General features: G+C 41.4%; 1 long non-coding RNA gene and 1 pseudogene across 3 annotated transcripts in view; both read right to left on the bottom strand.

The window, feature by feature from the left end:
- LOC307186845 overlaps window positions 1–23,598 on the bottom strand; it is a 294,281-nt gene that overhangs the window by 269,237 nt on the left and 1,446 nt on the right. The gene's annotated exons all lie outside the window — the stretch shown is intronic.
- Window positions 19,598–20,772, bottom strand: LOC307186497 (rRNA-processing protein FCF1 homolog; annotated as a pseudogene). Its single transcript has one exon. The product of its transcript is annotated as an rRNA-processing protein FCF1 homolog (transcript).

Consider the following 23,598-nt stretch of genomic DNA (forward strand, 5'->3'; position numbering starts at 1 on the left):
TTTGTTAGTGCTGAATTTATTCACCTTCTTAATCTTAGTTTAAAGTATGTAATATTGGGGGGGGGTAGAGATTGGAGAACTAAGGGCAATTCCTTTAATAGGAAGGAATAAAGACTCATACTAAGACCTGCCTTAGATTTAACAGTGATCACTCTCCAGAATAACACGGCCCTATGTTTAGAGGGAAAAAATGATGAGAGGCTCTGACCAGCCCAAATTTCAATTCTAAAAGAATAAAAATTCTCCATTTAACCTTAACCCATGTGAATTTCTTGAATCTCAGCCGAGTTTATTTTACAACTGGAAAGTACCACGACCACCCTGAAAAAACAGATGATAATTTTGCCTTAAAAATATCATTAAATAAATATTGATTCCTCAGGAGAAAAGCTCCAGCCGCAGACATCCACACCCAATAATTAGCTAATCTACTCTAAATGCCAAAGATGAATAGAAAAAAAATCTTAAAAGAAACTAAAGCCTTTCTTCATAGTTTAACAGGTGTACGAAATACTATAACCAAGTTTCTGTTGCCTAGAGTTGGATTGCCAAATACTTCTTTGGTTTTAAATATTTAATGGATTTTTGTAATTAAAATGTTTTAATATAAACTGCTGTTTAAATAATTCTCCTAATGTTCTTATTCCCCTTTCCCTATGACTAATGCTTGAGAAATCATAGTCATTTTTGCTCAAAAATTATCTGAAGCTATTTAACTTCTTTTCCTCAAATATTAGCATAAATATTGCTGACCAATCACATTTCTTACTTATTCCCTTCCCTTAAGATCATTTACCATGAGAAGGTGTAAAAGGGAATATAAGGTGGTCCATAGAGTGTTCATACCTCAAGTTGATGTTATCCTTTCAAATGTTTTAATGTAAATATGTCTATTAGTTATTCTCTGCATACATTTTCTAATTTGTCACCATATTCCAGGATTTTCTTCTAGAAAGCTGATTTGTATATGCAGGATTATGAAATTTATTATTAATACACTAATGCATGATCTTGGGCACATCATAAGAGTATGTATTGACTGCTCCAATTTGTAAATTTCACATTTGGAGAAAATAGATTCATGGTGAAATATGCTTTGATGAGAAGTATGAGAGTTTTTCTCAGAAAATCAAAAGTAGAACACTGTCCAAGGATTGTTTAAAAACACATCATTTTCCAGAAGTCCTCTGGCTTCCTAATAATGAAGGACCCTGAAGTAACTTCGAGGTTGGTGGTCTAAATAAGAATTGAGTGGCAAGGACTGTCACTACAGGTTCTCACATTATTTTACCCACAGAAGTTTCCTTTTAAAGCAAACTCTACTAAGGATTTCAGAATTTGGGCAGAGATGAAATTAGAGTCCAGTCTTCCAATTCACGTTCTTTCTATAAAAATACAGTCACACGATTCTCATACCTGTGTTCTCATGTGAGTCACAGGATTCCTATTGTAAACGATGAAACATGAATAGAGATAAGATTTGAGAAAGATAAAAAGACCCCCTTCAATATTATGTCCTAACCAGGCTTCTGTTATACCTTATTACTCTGAAAGAAATTCAGGATATTTAATACTTTCTCAAGAAATTTTAACTTTGCCTCATTTTCAGAGCTTCTTGAGAATTTTTTTCTTAAAGCTTCGTCGGGCATTAGAAATCAAAGACTGTCAGTTGATGCCAATGATGATCATTGAAAACGACAACACTGAAAATGGTGATACTGATGATGCAGAAATAAATACCGTCCTGCTCTACCAAGTGCTCTTGTATCCTCTTCACTTTACCAGCACAAATTCTCACCAACAAATCTGAATTAGCTACTCCCATTGCCTTTCCAGCATATGATTTCCTGCCTCCTATCTGGTGACAGAAATATTTTACCCCTTGAGAAATTTTTAAAATCATTTCTTTATCTGAGTCAGAGCATGGGTGATGAAATTTTTTTAAAAAACAATTAACTTTAGACTTCTTTCTTGTCTGTCTGCACACACCTGCTTTCAACTTCATGATTGTTTCTTCCATTTGAGATCTGGTTTACCAGGCCACAAGACTAAGCCACCCACTCTCTTCTGATACTATCAGGTTTGAGTTAGGGACTGTCACCACAAGAAGAGACCTTAAGGTTATTTTGTTGAACTCTCTCATTCAGAAGATGATGAAACAGAACCAGAGATGCGAAGGGACCTATTCAAGGTCATGCAGCTAGGTAGTGTTAGACTTGGTTTAGATTTTGGAGGTGGGGGGAGGATTCTTTGTTATACATTCACTGGGTTATGCACCTCCTTTTTTTTATAATTGTAATTGTTTATTGTGTAGATGTTGTTGAAAATGGCCATTTTTTCCCTCTTAATTGAATAATATGCACGTGATTTGCTCTGGATATCTGTGAGGCTGATGTCTTTGGTGGTATTGGTTACCTGTCTTGTGTACGCCTTTCCTTCTTGGGTAAGGAGTGAGGTAAGGAATTACCCGTTACTCTTGATGTCAACAAAAATAAGAAATGGCAGGTGCTTGCTTTTACAGCTTTTGCAGCACCTAGGATAAAGGCATATAACCTTGACACTATCAGACACTCTCAGCCAATAAATCCACCCTAAGGCAAGTGATGTGAAGATACAGGGACAAAGATTTTGTCCTGGTGCAGGCAGCAGAGACAACAGTTCCAGGGTGAGCATTGGCAATGATGTCAGTAACAATGTCCAAGACTGGCAGGGGCAACATCTGACATCCTGCAGGTATGGCCATCATGTCCATCCTGATGTTTAGCTGTGTTCCTGGTGCTCAGGCTTTCTTGGTTCCTGCTTGTTTTCTGTGCCTAACATTCCAGCTTTTCTGGAAATTTTGTGAGTATCCAATAACCTTTTTTAAAATTTATTTATTTATTTATTTATTTATTTATTTTTTTGTAGTACGCGGGCCTCTCACTGTTGTGACCTCTCCCGTTGCGGAGCACAGGCTCCGGACGCGCAGGCTCAGCGGCCATGGCTCACGGGCCTAGCCGCACCGCGGCATGTGGGATCTTCCCGAACCAGGGCACAAACCCGTGTCCCCTGCATCGGCAGGCGGACTCTCAACCACTGCGCCTCCAGGGAAGCCCTCCAATAACCTTTTTGAGAAATTCTTTTCGGATTTAGCTCATCTGGAGTTAGTTTTGTTTACTTCCAAGAGGAATTCTGATAGTTACATGGCTTGAATAGAGAAGTTTTGCTTTCTGGATCGATCTTGCAATACCGAACGAATATGCTTGCTTTGGTATAGATTTGACTAGCAGAGAGATGTATCAAGGGCCAACTTAATTTCTCAACTGTCAATAAGTGGTGGCTGTCCATTCTAGCCTCTCCAGAATATTCAAGTGAAGTATGTTTCGCTCTCTTTTTTTCCACAGGTGGGCTCAGTTATTCGATCTTTATGTACGTTTTCCAAAGGCTTTGCTATAAAAACTGTATGCATCATGCACAGATCTAAAGAAATTTACTAAATTTGTGTTATATTCATAAAAGTCTCCCTCCTACTATTGCTCTTTCTAAGTGGTAAGAACACTGGACCAGAAATCTGGAGAATGTAGATCACAGTTCTTGTCCTTTTCCCAACTGATTTCTCACCTTTGTAAATGACTTCATCTTTCTGGGCATAAATTTCCTCTGTGTAAAATGTGGGAGAGGAAAACCTGAGGAAGGTGGGCTGTATCACTTCTTGTATTCGTTTTTGCTTCACAGACTCTGATTTTACATGAAAATGCGGGAACAGGGGAAAATTTGTCCTGTTCCTTTCTCCCCAACTCCTCCAAATAAGTATCATTATCCATCCTTCAATAAACCACAAGGAGCAATAAAAGCAGAAAAAGGGAAAAAAAACCACCTTGTTGGGCTTCCCTGGTGGCGCAGTGGTTGAGAGTCCGCCTGCCGATGCAGGGGACACGGGTTCGTGCCCCGGTCCGGGAGGATCCCACGTGCTGCGGAGCAGCTGGGCCCGTGGGCCATGGCCGCTGAGCCTGCGCGTCTGGAGCCTGTGCTCCGCAATGGGAGAGGCCACAGCAGTGAGAGGCCCGCGTACCGCCAAAAAAAAAAAAAAAAAAAAAAAAAAAACCACACCTTGTTTTCTTTTGATAGAAGCTCATGAAATATAGCAAGTCAGTTTCAATTTTCTGGAGCTCTGTACAATAATTAATCTTAATTATTGCCTAGAGTAACCAAACACGCACAATTCCAAGCTTTTAAAGAATTCCATTCATTAAAATAAAGGAGCCAGGCATAGGTAGAGTGATATTTTTTATGAAGCACTTGACTTGAAATTTTCCAACATCTGTAGAGAGTTAAAAAACAATCACTATGATCATTACAGTTACACTGAAGCCAGCAATATATGAGTAATCCTTAGGCACTTTATGGGTCCTACAAAATCATCAAATAGATCTTCAAAAGTGTTTGCAGTAAGAACCACACCTCTTTTTTTCTGGGCACGGAAAAACCATGTAAAATAGACTCTCAATGAAGCCAGCATTGTAAGTAACAGACACAGTTTATTTTTAGAGGCTGAATTGCTATTAGTATGTAGTTGGACACTTTTTAGTCTGACTTAAACACGCAAGAAACATCTTCCTGATCATTTATAAAGTCTTGTCTCCACCCTACACAGAATATAAAATGTAAAGTTTCCAATAATAGGGACACAGTTAAATGCATTCACGGGTGCTTTCTCTTTCAACACAATTAATTTGCCCTAAGCAGTACCTAGTTGATGAGGCCTTAAATTGTCAGGAATGAATAGGTATGTTCTCTGCCCTAACTTCAACATGAGGCAATGGCAGACACTGCTCTTTCCAACTTATTTAAGTTGACTTTGGACCCTTTTCCTATATTCAGTGTCCCCTTAGTGAGAATGGTCATGAACTTCGAGCTGTCTGTCTCCTCCCTAAAAGACTGGCTTCGCTGCCACATGAGTCCTCCCCTTATTGGAAGCTGACACTGCACTAATAAAGAACTGCTGGCAAACAACTGTAATTAGGAAATTTAAACTTGGGAGTCTTAGGAAAAGGCAGATTAGTTCTGCATTACCCCTGAGCATTTTTAGAAGGCACAGAGTACTGTTTGCTTCTAATTAAAACCAGAGGAAATACTGAATGAAGGCCAGCTTTACATGTAATGAAGAAGGTGTGTATGTGGACAGGCTTTCTCCCTGCTATTGCTTCATTGAAAACCCAACTTCTCAAATTTCTTTAGCAGGGGAAAGCCACTTTCATTCAATTTTTCACACTAGGAAGGAAGATGGCCATGTCCCTAAGGAGAGGTTGTACAATGATTCAAATTCATATTAAAGTACACATGGCTGACATTAGAGTATTTTCTGAAGGCTGGTTAGGATAAGAAGAAAAGAACATTAAGACAGTAAGAGTCTTTAAAAACAAAAAGATCTTGGAAATTGGACAGGAAGCATAATTCATCCACAAAGAAACACTGGGCAAGCAGGTATTTAGGAGGAAGTTGTGAGCTAGCTTTGATGCTTACTCACTAGGCTTACTGAGAGGTTGCTAGGTGAGTTCCGTCTTAATGGGGGCTCCTTGGTCAGGTGTGGCTTGATGTCCAAAGAATACATCAAGCAAATGTTGGCAATAGAAATCTCAGTAGGACTTTTTATTTCTTGCCTATCTTCACCTCTGGTATGTGAAATCCTTGGGGTAAGGAGTATTACTGTTTTATTCACCATTAGATCTCCAACACCTGATAAGGACTCAATAAATATTTGATATAGGTAGAAAGAAGGAAAGGAAGGAGGGAAGGAAGGGAGGAAGGAAGGAAGAAAGAATGGAAGGAGCAGAGGCCCACTGAGACCACCTCATGGCAGGAAATCTGGGGCCTGTGTTTTTCGGTTGTCCAATGAGTGTGTAGCTACCTTTAAGAAGTCTTGTGTATGATGTGTGCAAATAGATTCCCAACAACCCCAAGCAAATGTGGTTATAAGACAGCTGACACAACAGCCTCTTGGCTGAGTTTGTCCCACTGTGTTCATTCTCCCCAGAGTTCCCTCTGGCTTCTGACTTACCTCCCACTACTTAGCTCCTCCCTCTTGGAGCACCTAGATGTGTCTGCATCACCCATCATGCTGCCCTTTGACTTGTATTTGACGGCTGGCCCTCAACTGAGGTCCTACTTTTTCTTGGAATTGACCACAGGGTCTGTGACTGGCTTTCTAGACACAAAGTCTGCAGAACCTGTGACTATCCAGGTGTTTTAGATTGAGTAGCAATCTAAAACCGGTCTGGCCACTGCCCAACCTTGTCAAGTCCCATGTTCGCAATGTGGTCTAAATCATAGGGGTGAGATTGAGTCTTCAGAGGAGGGAACTAAAGGGTTTACCTCTGAGGAGCCAGCAACAGCAGAGACTGAGGAAAGGGGAAGAAAGAAGAAAGAAAGGAGTTCCATGGGATCAGGGAGCACAGAAAGGGGGTGGGACTGCAAGAGCTCTATGTACTTTAAAATCTGGCCTGGGATTTGTCCTGTCTCAAATGCTGACTGTACCAGCCCATAAAACGTTTAGAGAGATGCACAACTGTGCAAACAAAGCAAATTGCAAACCAGTTTCAGTAATTTCTCAATGAAGGGATTACCTTGTAATTCTCTGTGAACCTCCTATTTTGCAAGCCCAAAGGGAAAATGGTTTGTTCTAGACACATCTATTATTGCTTGTCCCCCCTCAGCTGGCTGGAAGGGAAGCTGCCCTTGCCTTCAAGTCTCTGCTGAGCACAGACAACCATGCTCACTGGTCTCATCCATAAAATATGGTCAAAATAGCGTCTGCCTCCCAAGTTGTTATTGGGATTAAATGAATCATGTCTAGAGGGTTTAGGAGGTCGTCTGGCACATAGTAAGTATCCATTAAACGTTAGCAGTGGTATTGACTGTGATGATACGAGATGACAGTGATGATTATGATGATGTTAACATATCATTGGCTGTGACTGATCGGACAAGGCATGTTATTAGTCCAAAGCTACCAATCCAGAAGCTGCACACTGCTTTATGATTTCTGTGGTTGGTTTCAAAAGATGAGCTAGACCAATCAGAGCCCTTTCTCAGAGACCAATGGAGACTGACAAAGGCCACGGGCTGGGGTGGACACAGTCTGGCAATGTGAAGATTAAGGTTGGGAGGGGAAACTAATTGAAATAAGGGTGGGTGAGTGGGGGAAGAAGAGGCATCGTAAGAAATGCACTCAGAAGCAGGGACACTTTGGGACTTCCCTGGTGGCGCAGTGGTTAAGAATCTGCCTGCCAATGCAGGGGACACGGGTTCAATCCCTTGTCCAGGCAGATCCCACGTGCCGTGGAGCAACGCAGCCCATGCGCCACAACTACTGAGCCTGTGATCTAGAGCCTGCGAGCCATAACTACTGAGCCCACGTGCCACAATTACTGAAGCTTGCGCTCCCTAAAGCCTGCATGCTGCAACTACTGAGCCCGCACGCTGCAACTACTGAAGCCCGTGCGCCTAGAGCCCATGCTCCGCAACAAGAGAAGCCATCGCAATGAGAAGCCCGTGCACTGCGATGAAAAGTAGTCCCTGCTCGCCACAACTAGAGAAAGCCCACACGCAGCAACGAAGACCCAATGCAGCCAAAAATAGAGTAAAAAATAAATAAAGAAATAAAGAAATAAAAGAACCAGGAACACTTTGCAGGAGACTGAGAGAAAGAGAGCCCAGAGTGCTCAGTTCTCAGTCTGCTACTCTCACTACTGTTTTCTTAAATATCTCCTACATTCCAACCTTCACTCCTGGCTTTTAGTTTTAAAACCATTTGGGTTTGAGTGTTTACGAGTCCAAAGAATCCTGACTGGATTTTAAAAATACTTTTTATAGTATAATTAATCATACTACAAAAAAAAGAGTCAGATATTATCTGGCTACAAGACTTCCTTTCAACTGCAGTTTACAAATTTTAGAGCATACCAATGATTACAAACGCTGATGAACAGATTCAGCTGCTTATGGGAATTAGAATTTCTATGGCTAGGCTCTTCTATGTAATTTCATCCTCGTGTCCACTATAAATTTAGAGATTGCTAGATGTCTGTGAACTCGCCAACGACTGACATGGCAAAGGAAAGTGTCTGGGGTGCAAACTCCAATGCCTACGGGGGCATTAATGCATAGAATGGATGTAATACAGTAGAGAATGGTAGGAACACTGCCAACCAAAGAGGCATTCCCTCCTGCGCCTTCCAGGCCCCTCCCCAAGAAGGGACTTTCTTCTCATATCAGTCTTCCGTTAATTATGGAAATATGTTCCCAATGTAAAAGCTAAAAATCCAAAATTTTAAAATTTCAGTCTTCTGTCTGTTAAATACTGGGAACTAATTTAATATTTTTTTTAAAAACAGAAATAGCCCAAAGAAATGTGTCTGCAGACCAAACTTTACCTGAGGCTAACAGTTTTCACCCTCTGATACAACATATAGGATGTGAAATATACTCTGGTAAAGAGAAGGATGCTTCACAATTTACCACATTTCCTAAATCCCTAGCCAACTATGTGGTTATACTTTAGAAAGACAAGAGAGGGAAGGCTTTGCGACTTTCTGCCAGAAGTAAATGGAAAATGTATATCAACACTTGTCTAAACATTTCAAAACAGTGTTAACATAATTATCATCAAATTATGGATCCTGGTGATTAATAACGCATACATAATAATGCAATAATGCCCTTCATATTGCAACGAAATCATGTGAAGTCCGCTAGCGCCCCTGCACACCTGCATGTCATTTTGCAATTGTTTTCTCCATTATATACATTTCAGCAACATTGCAGTACATGGGTAACTTTCAAACCTTTTCCCCTGTTTCTAACAGATCACTATTAAATGCTTAGCTTTAGGAGTTGTATTTAAATGTACTCTTTGACTATGATTAGAAAGTAGTTTAAGTGATATACACACATTTTTAAATTTTCCTAGAATAATGTGCTCTGGTTTTTAAGTTTTCCAGATTAACCCAATTAATTGGAATAGAATACACATTTTTGTTGAAATGCAAAGCGTATAAAAGATGATACAAGGCATGACTTTCAGATTATAATTCTGTGATAAGTCCTTGTCTGCTTCAATTGTCCTCTTACTTATTTTCAAAAGACTACGTGAAAGACTACTGACTTCTGTGAAATGTAAATCTTTTGTATTCTGTCTTTTCCTCTAAATTCCTCAAATTTAAAGCAAAGTCTTTATAATGGACAGATTAACTTCCTTCCACATCCTCTCTCTTAAAACTTGTGTGTCTGAGGCTACAGACAAAAGGTGTAAGAGATTCAGTTATTGCTATGTAAGAACTCTAGATCTAGTATGAAAAATTACTACTTCCAGTGTTAGCCCTGATAATGTAAAGAGCTTAGAAGTCATTGCTCCTGTCCTTAGAATAAGAGAAAGCTGAACAAATAAGAACAATCAGCAACTATTTTTAGACACATTAGAGAACTGAGGTTGTAGGGGAAGCACCCCTGAAATCTGGAGACAAGTGGTGGTAGGTTAAACAGTAGCTGCCCAAAGAAGTTCACATCCTAAGCCCTGGAATCTGTGATATGTTACTTTACACAGCAAAGGGAAGTTAAGGTTGCAGATGGAATTATGGCTGCTAACCAACTAATAGGTAAATAGATTACAGATTGGGCCCAAAGTAATCACAAGGGGCCCAAAAAGTAGAAGAGGGAGGCAATGTGAAAAGTACTCTGCCCTGTGTTAATGGTTTGCAAGATGGAGGAATGGGTTTATCATCAAGGAATGCAGGTGGGTTGTAGAAGGTGGAAAAAATTAGGGAAAAGAGGCTCCTATGGAACATCCAGAAGAAGTATAGCCCTGTCAACTCAGTGATTTTAGCCCAGTGAGACCCATACAAATTTCTGACTTCCAGAACTATAAACTTGTGTTGTTTTAAGACATCAGGCTTGTGGTGACTTGATACAGTAGCAATAGGAAAAGAATACCGATGGATAGGTGAAGCCAGAGAGTCACAGCCGGGCAGCTCACCTGAAGCAGAAGCCACTAGGGCCATCAGCTGGTAGGAACATCAAACGCTCATTTTCACAAACTGCTGGAGGCTGAATGTGAACTAGTGAGAAAGTTCTGGGGGCCACAGGCCTCTCGAGAGGCCTCAACATTTTTACGGCGTTTATCACTGGGTTCTCCTGACGAAGCTCTAAGTTCTCCTGTGGCTTGGGGTGGGGGGGAGACCAATCAACATAAAATACACCCAGGATGACGTATACATTTGATTGTTTTTTTACTTATACCTTAATGTGAACAGTTGGGGAAATGCTCATTTAAGCCAGCAGTTCATAAAGGATGGTCCTGCAATCCGCAGCGTGCCCATCACCTGGGAACCTGTTAGAAAGGCAAGTCTTTGGAAGCCACTCCACCACTACTGAACCAGAAACTCTGGGGGTGGGCCCAGATATCAGTGTTTTAACAAATCTTCCAGGAGATTCTGTTGGAGCTAACGTCTGAGGAATAGGAGGTTTCAGAAAACAGAGGGCCCAGGACAGACCCCTTGCATTAACAGGAGCTCTTCTGTTATAGGAGGGCACCTAAACACGTCCTTGTGCTTCCTTGGGGCGTGTGTGTGTGTGTGTGTGTGTGTGTGTGTGTGTGTGAGAGTGAGTGTGTGAGTGAGTGAGTGAAGAAGGCTGCTGAAAACCAGCAGACTTCGAAAGGCCCTTCCATGGTCAGGAATAGATGCCCTGGGAGCAGAAACTGCAAGCAACCCCTCCAAGCCTGGGTTTGCAAGGGGCTGGCAGTGTCTGAAAGAGCCAAGGAGAATCCAAGCCAGCAACACAGTGGACTGACCAGCCAGTTCTGCACAGACCCAGCACCCAGGGAGGGAGTAGGGAGCTTCCTGTGAGGTACAAGGGGAAGCAAGCAAACAGTGCTTAGATGTCGAGGTATGACCTCTCTGAACATTTGTATGAAATGAGACTGCTTGCGTGTTTAACTTGGAATATACAGTTATCCCCAAACCCTTTCCCTACCCAAACACTAACCAGTTAACTTAGAGCTCATGAAGCAATCACAGACAAATTAAAAAAAAAGACAAAACCAACTAATTTTGAAAATCTGTATAGAGTGGACATATTTCAACACAATTACATAAATCTGCTTAATCTATTTGATTATTTGGAAAAATATTTGAGCAGTAAAAGTCTTTATTCCAGATATCTTTTGACAAATAGTCTCTAAAATGTGAATGTGATGGAAGCACTCTTGAAATAGAGATGTTGCAATGATAAACTAAAACCACTTGAGGGCAGTAAAAGCACATTTCTTGCCTGTTTGTTGCAGATGATTTAATTACAGCTTTAAAATTGAACACTTTACCAAAATGCCCTTTTTTGTATTTCTCCCTTGGTCTAGAGTTATCTCCCACCTCCGTAGTTCAGATTCCTAGAGCATTTCTCTCATGTAGGTGAAACAACAACAAAAAGTATTTTAAATGCACACATTTTTTTTTTGATTATCAGCTCTATTTTTGCTGCAGCTTGTAACTGATGTAATTCTGAAACATTTCTCAGTTAAGTCACTACTTCAATTTCTTCACCTCGAATAATCTGTTATGTTCATGTAAGTATATCCTAAAGTCCATCTATATATGTGGGTACCCGTGTGTGTGTGTGTGTGTGTGTGTGCGCGCGCGCGCGCGTGTGCGTGTTTACCCAGAAGAGTTTGAGTAAATAAATTAAAAAAACATCTGAAACCATTACAGTGAACCAGCAGAATTCTTTGGGGGCACATTCATAAAGTACCTTTATTCTTTCCCATCACTGTCCTGTAAACCCACTATGTCATATGTCGGCCTCTTTTTCATGACCACCTTGCATAAATCTTGGGCAAGTCTCAGATGTTAAAAAAAAAAAGTTGTCAAGTTACTTCTGTTTCCTTCTCAAAATATCTTATTTCAGTAATTAAAATGTCCATCTTCTAAAATACTTAAAATTCTAAACTTCAGGTAAAGCTAAGCTTCCCCCTTCGTCATTTTGTCTGCTTCTGCAGTGGGGAGAAGTGGTGAGGTGATGACAAACATTCAGGCTGATTCCTCTGCCTAGTTTCTACTCATCTTCCTGCTTACTAGGCTGCCTCTTACTCCTGGAGGATCGGAGGAGGAAGAGGGAAGAGAGGTAAAGAGACGTCTTTCATTGGAATCTCTGTAATCCCCACTGATTTTCTCTGGCTGTGGCAGAAGTTTATGCTTAATTTCTGCTGAGTCAACTTTTGGGAACTTCTGTGAGCTGTGTGATTTCACTGCTGTGTCCAGGGCCAGATTCACTGGTGCGAGTCCTGGGTGGATGCTCAGGACCACAAGGTTAGAGGGGCCTCAGGCTTGGTCTAAATGCTCTGTCATCGCCAACTTGAAATTTTTAATAAATTCTGAAGAAGAGAACCCCACGTTTTCCTTTTTTACTGTGTCCCACAAGTTACAAAGCAGGTCCTGACTGAGCCCCTCCAACTCCAGCTCTGTGGCAGGGCAGTGCCTCTCCTTCAGCTGTCGCTTTATAATCTCCCCCTCAGCTTCCTTCTGGTCAGATGACATCTCTGGCAGAAACCCCCTTGGGCAGTATTCTGTGCATTGAGACCACAAGCCAATACCCTTACTTAGGTTCTTTTGCTCCAAAAAAGCAAGAACTTTGGGGAGTACAACTATTGGAAAGCTCTATGCTGGTAGTGCCACAAGTCCTCTGGGGAACCAACCTCTCCCCAGAGATTTTTTTCTCAGGCAGGAGTCGGATGATTCTATTCTGTTCCTACGCAATGATGGTCCCACTGAAGCTCTCCATGTGCTCCTTGAAGCCCCTCCTCCTCTAGATACTCTCAACAAATCAATCCTTCCTCTAGCTCCCTGACTTCTGCACCTCAGTTCTTTTATACCCTCAAGATGGGTGAGGATCTGAGGGTCAAAACTTCAGTTTTTGGTCCCTGCTATGCAGGGTCTGTGTCGGGGGTTCAGCCTCACCCTGAAAACTGCAAGTTCTTGCCCCGTACTATTTTGTTCTCAGCCTTTAGGAAACTCAGCAGAAACAGAGAAAGAGTCCCAGTACAGCGCTCAGCCACATCATTTATAACAACACAATTTTACTTAAAGGTAGGGATTTTGAAATTAAAGTATTTGAGAAACATTTTAAGTAGTCCCAATTCTATAAAGACGTTAATAACTTCATCAATAGGAGAGAGAAATTCCATTCAACAAATATTTTGAGCATCTCCTTTGTGTAGCAACCAGTCTTAAGTTCTACTGATATGCAAATTAATAAGACAGCCCCACAGTCTTGGGGAGCTCACAGTCAGACAATTTTCTGAGGTAAGATGGGTGATTAAAATAAAGTTCTGTCATGGGTTTTGTGTTAGTTTCCTGAGCTTGCGGGTGAGAGCGGGGGTTGCGGAGCTTCTTTCCTGAAGCTTCCTGATTGACAGATTGCTTTTAAGAACCTCTTTAATAGAACTACCCCTCATATCTGAGTCTCTGGCTCCACCATACACACAGGATAGAATCCCAACCTATATACTTTTAGACAAGGGGTTCCATTTTACCTGTAAATCTATGTTATGCCCATTCAAAACTAAAATCCATAGCAAAGCTTTGCATAGGGCATCTTGAATTTTTTTCTATCTCATTGCTATGAAGAATCAATATTACAGCCAATAGACAAAAACCTTTTTTAGCTTCTCCTTCAGTGTGTGAGAAACAGTCCGCAAAGAGAAATGGATGGGCATCAGACTCTGATTTGTCCATTGATGGATACAGAGGGAAGCCAACAGCAGCATTCTTTGTGACACTGGATGTTTTAACTTGGAATTTTGTTCCCCCCTTTTATTTTCCCCCATCGGAGAGTTCCTAGTATGATTAATAAAATCTTATTAAATCTTTTAGGTTATGGATCCCTTCGGCAATGAAAGGGACATTTATATCTCCACCAAGGAAAAAAATTCCCAGGTTAATTGAATAAAAAAATACCCCACTTGGTTGGAAAGGAAACAGGGGATGGGGTGGATTTCAGTTTGGAATTTCCTGGACATAGCAGTTATAAAGTGATTCACAGCTTGGAAAAGTTTGTCCAGATATTGTCTTTCTGGTACTAAAGCAAGAAAGCCAGTGCACACTGATTATAGAGTCTGATGGCTGGATCATTTTCTAAATAGGCTGACTTACTGGTGAGCTTTTTCTTGGGGGCAGGGAGTCACATTTTGTGTAAATATCCTTTGCCATAATGGAGCCAAATTATGCCTTCTTTCTTATCAGCTCTGGCATGTTTCTTCCCTAGAGCACTGAAGTCATCATGTACCACGCTCAGCACGGAGGAGCAGTGTTTCTGAAGCAATATCAGTTGCTTCCATAGCCCGTGCACTAGGCGTTAGTACGTCGTATCATATACCACTCAATGATAATTTCTCCCATTCTCAGAATACGGTTCTCACATTTTAGGAAAGATGCCAGGAATGCTCATTTCTCACTCCACTCTCATCTGCACTTGCAAATCTTCCCAAAGGATGCATTCTTCAGTCCTTCCTTTCTACCTAGAGAGATACTAGATGTAAAGTTGTATAATCCTCGGCTGCTACTGGTAAAACCTCTGATGGAAGCACCAGATCATCAGTCATGTCTCTGCCCACCCCAACTTTGAGAGGTCCAGCCAATTCATACCCCAGCGGAGGGTGTCATTGCTCTGAGGGTAGAAACCGTCTTACAGAGCGTTTGCCTTCTCTGGCTGAACCCTGACCAGTAACAAATGATTAAGCATACTCTTGTGGCTAGCTAACTTTATAGTATTATCCCATTCACTTCAGGACAAGTAAGGACATATTGGGAAGTGAGGGCTGCTGTTACCAGTCTACTCTTGAAAAGACCCTCCAAATATATACCTTAAATTTAACCATGTAGCCTACTTCAGTGCTAGAAAGTCTAGTTTATGAACGGGGGATTAAGCTTTTAGCCATAGACTAGCAAATGCCAGCATTTTCTTTCTCTGCATATTTAATTTTTAAAAATATAATACCACTCATAAGACTTATGAGCCAGCACCCATGTATGACATGTAATGTTTACTGAAATTCATGGAACTCAAATGGAGATGTTTTGTTTAAGAGAGAGGTTCCTGGGAGTGACAGCAGCATCATGGTGATGCGAGACACTCTCTGTCTCTCCTCTTCAATCTACCACCAGTAAAACATCTGTAACTCAACAAAAAGTTCCTCTGCCCAACACACCAGGACGTTGGAGAGTTCCATACATCTGTATATGGAAAGGTGGGTGAACTGAACACACAAAAGAGGCTGAACCAGGGGAACCGCAGAGGTGGTGCCCGAAATCCTGGTCTCCCTGCTACAGCAGCTAAGCCTGAAGCCCAAGAGAACCCAGTAGCAACAAGAGAAGTAGTGCAAGTGACTCCAGCCTCCTGGCTGCAGGAGCACACACTACCACAGGGAACTGGCAGCGGCTGCAGCAGCAGCGGTGAGACCTGTGACCCCATCCTTCCAGCTATGGTGGCACCTGGAACTCTGGCTCCCCCACCTACAGTGGTGGCATCCATGACCCAACAACCCCAAACATGGGAAAGGCACCCATGACCCCAGCTCCCTGCATACCTTCCCCCTTCACCTATCATGGTGGTGCTCTCAGCCCAGGCAATCCTGAACACAGTGGAGGTGACTGCCATCCTGGTGTCCCCAGCAGCAACACCAGGGACAGCAGTGACACTGACAGCATCGAGGCATCAGCAACCCTGGAGGCACAAGCTGTGACAATGAGAGCACCAGGTGACACCTCTGACAGAAGTGTTGGAGAAGGGAAAGTTCCCATTCTCAAATAACAGCCAGGGGCAGCGCAGGTAAGAGAACCAAAAACTTGTGCTATAGCGCCACCTAGTGAAAAAGAAAAGAAAGGCCTCTAATTACCGATCTATAGGATTGTTTGACTCAAATAAAAAAAGCTTTACCTAGAGAAGAAAGGTAGTCACTACTTAAAATGCACCAGCATCAGAACAACTTATCAGACACCATGAAGAACCAGAGTAGCACTGTGCCACTGAAAGAAAATGAAAATTCTTCAGAAACCAAATTTAAAGGCATGGAATATTACGATCTAACTGAGAAAAATTCAACATAGTTGTCATGAAGCTCAATAAGCTACAAGAAAACTCAGAAAGGCAATCCAATGAGTTCATGAATACAATTAACAAACAGAAGGAAGGCTTTACCAAAGAGACTGAAACTCTAGTAAAGAACCAAAGAGAGAGACCCTCAAGATCGTGGAGGAGTAAAACTGGAGATCACTTTCCTCCCTACAGATACATCAGAAATACATCTACACGTGGAACAACTCCTACAGAACACCCACTGAACGCTGGCAGAAGACCTCAGACCTCCCAAAAGGCAAGAAACTCCCCACGTACCTGGGTAGGGCAAAAGAAAAAAGAGAGACCAAAGAATAGGGACGGGGACTTCCCTGGTGGCGCGGTGTTGAGAGTCCGCCTGCCGATGCAGGGGACACGGGTTCGTGCCCCGGTCCGGGAAGATCCCACATGCCGCGGAGCAGCTGGGCCCGTGAGCCATGGCCGCTGAGCCTGCGCGTCCCGAGCCTGTGCTCCGCGACGGGAGAGGCCACAACAGTGAGGGGCTCGCGTACCGCAAAAAAAAAAAAAAAAAAAAAAAAATCGGGACGGGACCTGCACCAGTGGGAGGGAGCCGTGAAGAAGGAAATGTTTCCACACACTAGGAAGACCCTTCGCGGGCGGAGACTGCGGGCGGTGGAGAAGGGGAGCTTCAGAGCCACGGAGGAGAGCACAACAACAGGGGTGCGGAGGGCAAAGCAGAGAGATTTCCGCACAGAGGATCGGTACCGACCGGCACTCACCAGCCCGAGAGGCTTGTCTGCTCACCCGCCGGGGCAGGCGGGGCTGGGAGCTGAGGCTCCGGCTTCGAAGGTCGGATCCCAGGGAGAGGACTGGGGTTGGCAGTCACACATGAAAGGATGCTCAACATCACTAATGATGAGAGAAATGCAAATCAAAACTACAATGAGGTATCACCTCACACCAGTCAGAATGGGCATCATCAAAAAATCTACAAACAACAAATGCTGGAGAGGGTGTGGAAAAAAGGGAACCAACCCTCTTGCACTGTTGGTGGGAATGTAAATTGATACAGCCACTATGGAGAACAGTAGGGAGGTTCCTTAAAAAACTAAAAGTAGAACTACTATATGACCCAGCAATTCCACTACTGGGCATATACCCTGAGAAAACCATAATTCAAAAAAAGTCATGTACCACAATGTTCATTGCAGCTCTATTTACAATAGCCAGGACATGGAAGCAACCTAAGTGTCCATCAACAGAGGAATGGATAAAGAAGATATGGCACATACATACAATGGAATATTACTCAGCCATAAAAAGAAACGAAATTCAGTTATTTGTAATGAGGTGGATGGACCTAGAGTCTTTCATACAGAGTGAAGTAAGTCAGAAAAAGAAAAAGAAATGCCATATGCTAACACACATATATGGAATCTAAAAAGAAAAAAAAAAGTTCTGAAGAACCTAGGGGCAGGACAGGACGAAGTGAGAGAGTGGCATGGACATGTATACACTACCAAATATAAAATAGATAGCTAGTGGGAAGCAGCCCCATAGCACAGGGAGATCAGCTCAGTGCTTTGTGATCACCCAGAGGGGTGGGATAGGGAGGGTGGGAGGGAGACGCAAGAGGGAGGAGATATGGGGATATATGTATATGTATAGCTGATTTACTTCATTATAAAGCAGAAACTAACACACCATTGTAAAGCTATTATACTCCAATAAAGATGTTATTTTAAAAAAGTGAAAGTAGGCAAACCCCTCTGTAAATTAAAAAATGCTATCTGCAAAAAAAAAGGAAAAAAAAAAAAAAAGAACCAAATAGAAATTCTGGAGTGGAAGAACTAAAAAAAGTGAGATGAAGAATGCATTAGAAAACACTGAAAATAGAGCAGACCATATGGAAGAGAGAATTATCAAGCTCAAAGATAAAAATCTAGAAATAATTCAGGTAGAAGAGGAGAGAGAACTAAGAACTAAAAATAAATTAAGAAATTCTACAAGAACTATCTGACTTCACTGGAAAAGGCAACATAGGGATAATAGTTATCCCAGGAGGAGAAGAGATGAAGAAGAGGACAGAAAGTTTATTTAAAGAAATAATAGCTGAGATCTTCCAAAACTTGGAGAAGAAGCTGGATGCACAAGTCATGATGCTAAGAGTACACCTAAGTACCTCAATGCAAAAACACATTCTCCAAGATACATTAAACTATCAAAATTCAATGACAAAATATTTTTAAGGCAACCAGGGGAAAAAAGACAGTAACCCCCAAAGGAACCCCCATTAGTCTATCAACAAAATTTTTAGCAGAAACTCTATAGGCCAGGAGAGAGTGGAATGACATATTCAAAATATCAAAAGGTAAAAAATATCAGCCCAGAGTACTCTATCCAGCAAAGTTATGCTTCAGATATGAAGGAGAAATAAAGGTTTTCCCAGAGAAACAAAAGCTGAGGGAGTTCCTCACCACTAGACCTGTCTAACAAGAAATGTAGAAAGGAACGCTTCTTCCAGAAAAAAAAAAGGGCAAAGTACAGAAAACTTTGAGTAAGGTGATAAATAGAATCAAAAACTTGCTACTCTGTATCAGAATAGGTTGTTAAACATTTAATTATAGCATAAAGGTTAAAGAGAAAAGGGCAGTATAAATTAACATTAGCTACTCCTATTTGGGAGCAAACTCACAACATAAAAAGAGGTTATTTGAGACAATAAAAACATAAAAGAGGAATAGGAAAAGCATGGAAGCCATGTAGGCAAATGAAGATAAGAAACTATCAGGAGAAAAAGGACTATTTTACCTACGACACATTTTTTTTTATGTGAGCAATTATTTGATTTATTAAAAGATGCAACAAATTTTAAAATGACACAAAATATAATTTTCAAAACAACATTAAAAAGTGAGTGTAGGTCTTCCCTGGTGGCACAGCAGTTGAGAGTCCACCTGCCAATGCAGGGGACACGGGTTCGTGCCCCGGTCCGGGAAGATCCCACATGCCGTGGAGCGGCTGGGCCCGTGAGCCATGGCCGCTGAGCCTGCGCGTCTGGAGCCTGTGCTCCGCAACGGGCGAGGCCACAACAGTGAGAGGCCGGCGTAACGAAAAAAAAAAAAGTGAGTGTATTTAACCATACTCAGTTCATTACAGAGCATATGTGTGAGTGGAATAATAATTCATGCTATAGCATGTTTAATGAACTGGCAAAAGATAAAGTTGGTCGAAGGAAGGCAGAGGAAATTTGTCTTTTAAGAATTAGAACTGAGGCCTTCCCTGGTGGCGCAGTGGTTGAGAGTCCGCCTGCCGATGCAGGGGACACGGGTTCGTGCCCCGGTCTGGGAAGATCCCACATGCCGCAGAGCAGCTGGGCCCGTGAGCCATGGCCGCTAAGCCTGCATGTCCAGAGCCTGTGCTCCGCAACGGGAGAGGCCACAGCAGTGAGAGGCCTGTGTACCGCAAAAAACAAAAACAACAACAACAACAAAAAGAATTAGAACCAAGTGGCCCCATAATCATCTGGCAGCCACTCAGTGTTGTACCTATGGCTAGAAATGTACATGATAGGAACTCCAGGGATCTTCCAGATTCTTTGTTTAAGGTCCTGGTCAACTGTGGCCACAATGTAACACTTGTGCTGAGTTACTCTCTGTACTAAGCAGTCAACCGCATAGGTTCCTTTGTGTGTGCATGGTAATCGTTCAAATCTTGGATCCTTGGCAATCCTTAGAGCCACTCAACACTTCTGCCCCAATTTCTCAATTTCAGCCATTACGCAGTCAGTTATACAAGGGATACACTTGGCATACAGCCAGTCCATCATTGACTGCACTAAGTCCAGTTTGGCTTTAATGGAAAAGTTGATAAAGTTGGTATCGACCAGATGTGGTAAGGTGGGCCCAGCTGTGTGTTATATTGGAAAAATAAGCAGGAAGGGTGTTGGGGGACTTCTCTTTCCTTGAGTGCACTGGGATCTTTCTTTTCTTTCTTTTTCGGTTTTAATCTACCCTTTTCTTTAAGCTTCTGATCTCTGAGACTAAGCATTCGCTTCATGGTTGCATACTTCCGTATTTTCTTTTGCGTCCCCGTGTTCACGCCGCACTGTTGTTTCTCTACCTATGACACATTTTATACAAACCTCACGGTAACCACAAAACATAAATCTAGAGCAGAGACACAAAATATAAAAAAAGAGGAAACTGAGAAAAACATCATAGAAACTGCCAGACTAAAATGGCAGACATAAACACAAGGAAAAAGAAACAATGGAGATATAAAAGAACTGGAAAACAAAAGACAAAAGAGCAGTACTAAGTCCTCATTTATCAGTAATCCCCCTAAATGTAAATGGGTTGAATTCACCAGTCAAAAGAAATAGAGTGGATGGATTAAAAACAAGACCCAACTCTATGCTATATCTCGGCGACTCATCCAGCTCTAAAGACAAACTGAAGCTCCAAGTGAAGGGGGGGAAGATGATACTCCACACAAATGACAGCCAAAAGAAAGTGGGTATAGCCACACCCATCCAACAAAATAAACTTCAATCAAAAAAGGTAACAAGAGACAAAGATGGACATTATAGAGTGATAAAGAGGACAATTCATCAAGAAGATATAACAGTTATTAATATATTTGGAGCTAATATAACAGCACCAAAATATTTAAAGCAATTATTAACAGACCCAAAGGGAGAAATTGACAGCAACACAACTACTGTTAGAACTTTTAACACCCCACTTATATCAATGGAGATTCCTCAAAAAATTAAGACTAGACGCACTAAATGATCCAGCTATTTCATTTCTGGGTATTTATAGAAACAATACAAAAACACTAATTGGAAAGATACATGCACCCCTATGTTCATTGCAACATTTTTACAATACTCAAGATATGGAAACAATCTAAGTGCCCATAAATGGATGAATGGATAAAGATGTGGCATATATACAGACAATGGAATACTACTACTCAGCCATAAAAAGATGAAATCTTGCTATTTGCAACAACATGGATGGACCTTGAGGGCATTAATATGCTAAGTAAAATAAGTCAAGTACCTGTATGATTTCACTCATACGTGGAATGTAAAAAAAGTAAACAAAATAAATGAACAAACCAAACAGAAAATACATAGATACAGAGAACAGATTAGTGGTTATCAGAGGGGAAGGGGGTGGGGGGAGGGTGAAATGGGTAAAGGGAGTCAACCACAGGGTAATGAGTGGAAAACAAACTTATAGTGATGGATATGCTGCAGTGTATATAGAAGTCAAAATATAATGTTGTATACAAGAAACATACAATGTTACAAACCAATGTTACCTTAATAAAACCAAACAGTGGTTCTCAACCCTTGCAAAATATTAAATTCACGAGGGGAGATTTTAAAAGGAGAAACAGATTACCTGAATCAGAATTGCTGAATTTTAAAAAAATCTCCCCAGGTGGTTCTCATAATCAGACATGGTTCAGAATCACTGGTCTAGAGTTTAGAATACCTGCTCCAGGTTTCCCTGGAGGTGGTAGTGTGAGCCCTTTCTCTCCCATAGCTGCCATGGGCATTAGCTTACAGATGGGAGGGAGCTTGGTGCTAACCAAACGCTCACAAGTCAAATCAGTGAGAGATGCAGGATCCAGGTGGAATCCCTGACTGACCGTCTTAAACACCAGCTGAACTTCCAAAGCACTGTCACTTCTCTACATCAACTGGGAGGAGGGTAGCAGATAAGGACAAGATTTCCCCTGATGAGAAACTATGCCTGCTATATAACTAACAGAGTCATGGTCACATCAGAACTAATACTTCTTAGGAAACATTTTCTATTCAGCTTCCTTGAGATAGTACAAAACTCTAAGGATTCAGATTTTTCCTCCCCAAGTCTTTCCAAATACAATTATACTATCTAAATATTCCAATCCCTTCAAATACCATCCCACACCAGTCACTGGTAGGTAAATCATATCTGGAGAAATCTTGATGCACTGTTTCAGACTGTAAAAAATTTCCTCTGGACAAATGAATCCTAAATTTTTCTCATCTCCTTCACCCTCATAAACAATAGCCATTCTTTAAATCTAACAGTGAGAACCACTGTCTCCACCAGAAATCCTAGGGTGTATTAACATCAAGGTATATTGGTCAGATTTTGTCCATTGGTTTAGTATATGACCATCAATATCTATTTTTAACCTTTCTAGATTTCTGAAGACTCATTTGGACTCCAAAACTCAGTTCTGTAATGGTTACAAGGTCTTTAACATGGTCTGATGGCTTTTTAACTATTTTCCTTAAATGGTAATGTGTCTTATAATAATTATGTTCTATTTTGTACCCCTATGCAACAACCCAATCTCACTCTTAGAGAATATTGCATTCCTATCAGGTAGCTTTCCTATTCTCTCCTTCTACTGCATGCATTCTAAGGAGTCACTGAAGTCAAAATTGTCTGAACTCAGGTTTCAGGCTCCTCTCATTTAGAAACACTAGCTGGGACATGTCGGAAATTACTTCTTTGGGTCTTCTGACATCTGTCAGTCTCAAAAATCATGTGGGTAGCTATGGCCATATTCTGTTATTAGAACATATTATCACAATAATAATCACTTTTTAATATTAAAAAGTTTAGACCAATCTAAGTTAAAATTTCACTAAAAATTCTAATTCAAAGCCTTTCCTGCCTTATGATTGTACACTCTTCCCTCTTCTGCTTCAGATTCCTCTAAGATCAGATTGTGGAGATATGGGATTAAAAGAAAGCAGCAATAATCTTTCGCGTAACTCATTCTGCTTCAGTCCCTTGTCTTTGATATCCTGCATGGCCACAAGTACAAATTCTCTAGAGGACCTATAGGGAGTGTCCTCGCTGTAGAGTTGTCTGGTGTGGGTCATGTGCTTTCTAGATGATTTTTTCCAATGACTGCACAGATCCAACTTGCTCCTGGGTTCTTCTTACCTAGATGATAGCCTCTGGATTGGGGACTGGTAAATGGCTCAAACCTAATGTCCCTTGACTGATGGCAAACTTGCACGTCCTTGCCAGGCTAATAAAGGCTACACTGCTGTCGCTTCTTTCAATATCTTTGCCAACATGGACTAATTTAGCAAGCTTTTCATCTTTTGGGTAAGAAACAGCTTAGGTCATTACACTCACATATGCATTTGAACTTCCAGGGACACGTGCCTGGTCTCCTAAGAACTCTTTTACTGCACTCTGTCCTGTAGACTGACATTCTCTTCTTTTGCTGATCACATAATAAAAAATTCTGTCATGCGATTCTTGTCCTTATTCGGTCTTTACTCCAAGAACTTCCTTTGAGAAAGCAATTGATTGGGTCAGATATTAAACCCCAGTTCTATCTGCTGTGGCCAAGGATATGGGGTTATGGGGGCCTTGCCTGTTTAGAAGTTTCTCTGGGAGCAGACTCTCTAATCACAGGGCTTGAGCAGATTTATTAAGGGTGAGTGGGGTACAGAGGAAAGAAATAATT

The sequence above is a fragment of the Stenella coeruleoalba genome, assembly GCF_951394435.1.
Source record: "Stenella coeruleoalba genome assembly, chromosome: 5".
NCBI lineage: Eukaryota > Metazoa > Chordata > Mammalia > Artiodactyla > Delphinidae > Stenella > Stenella coeruleoalba.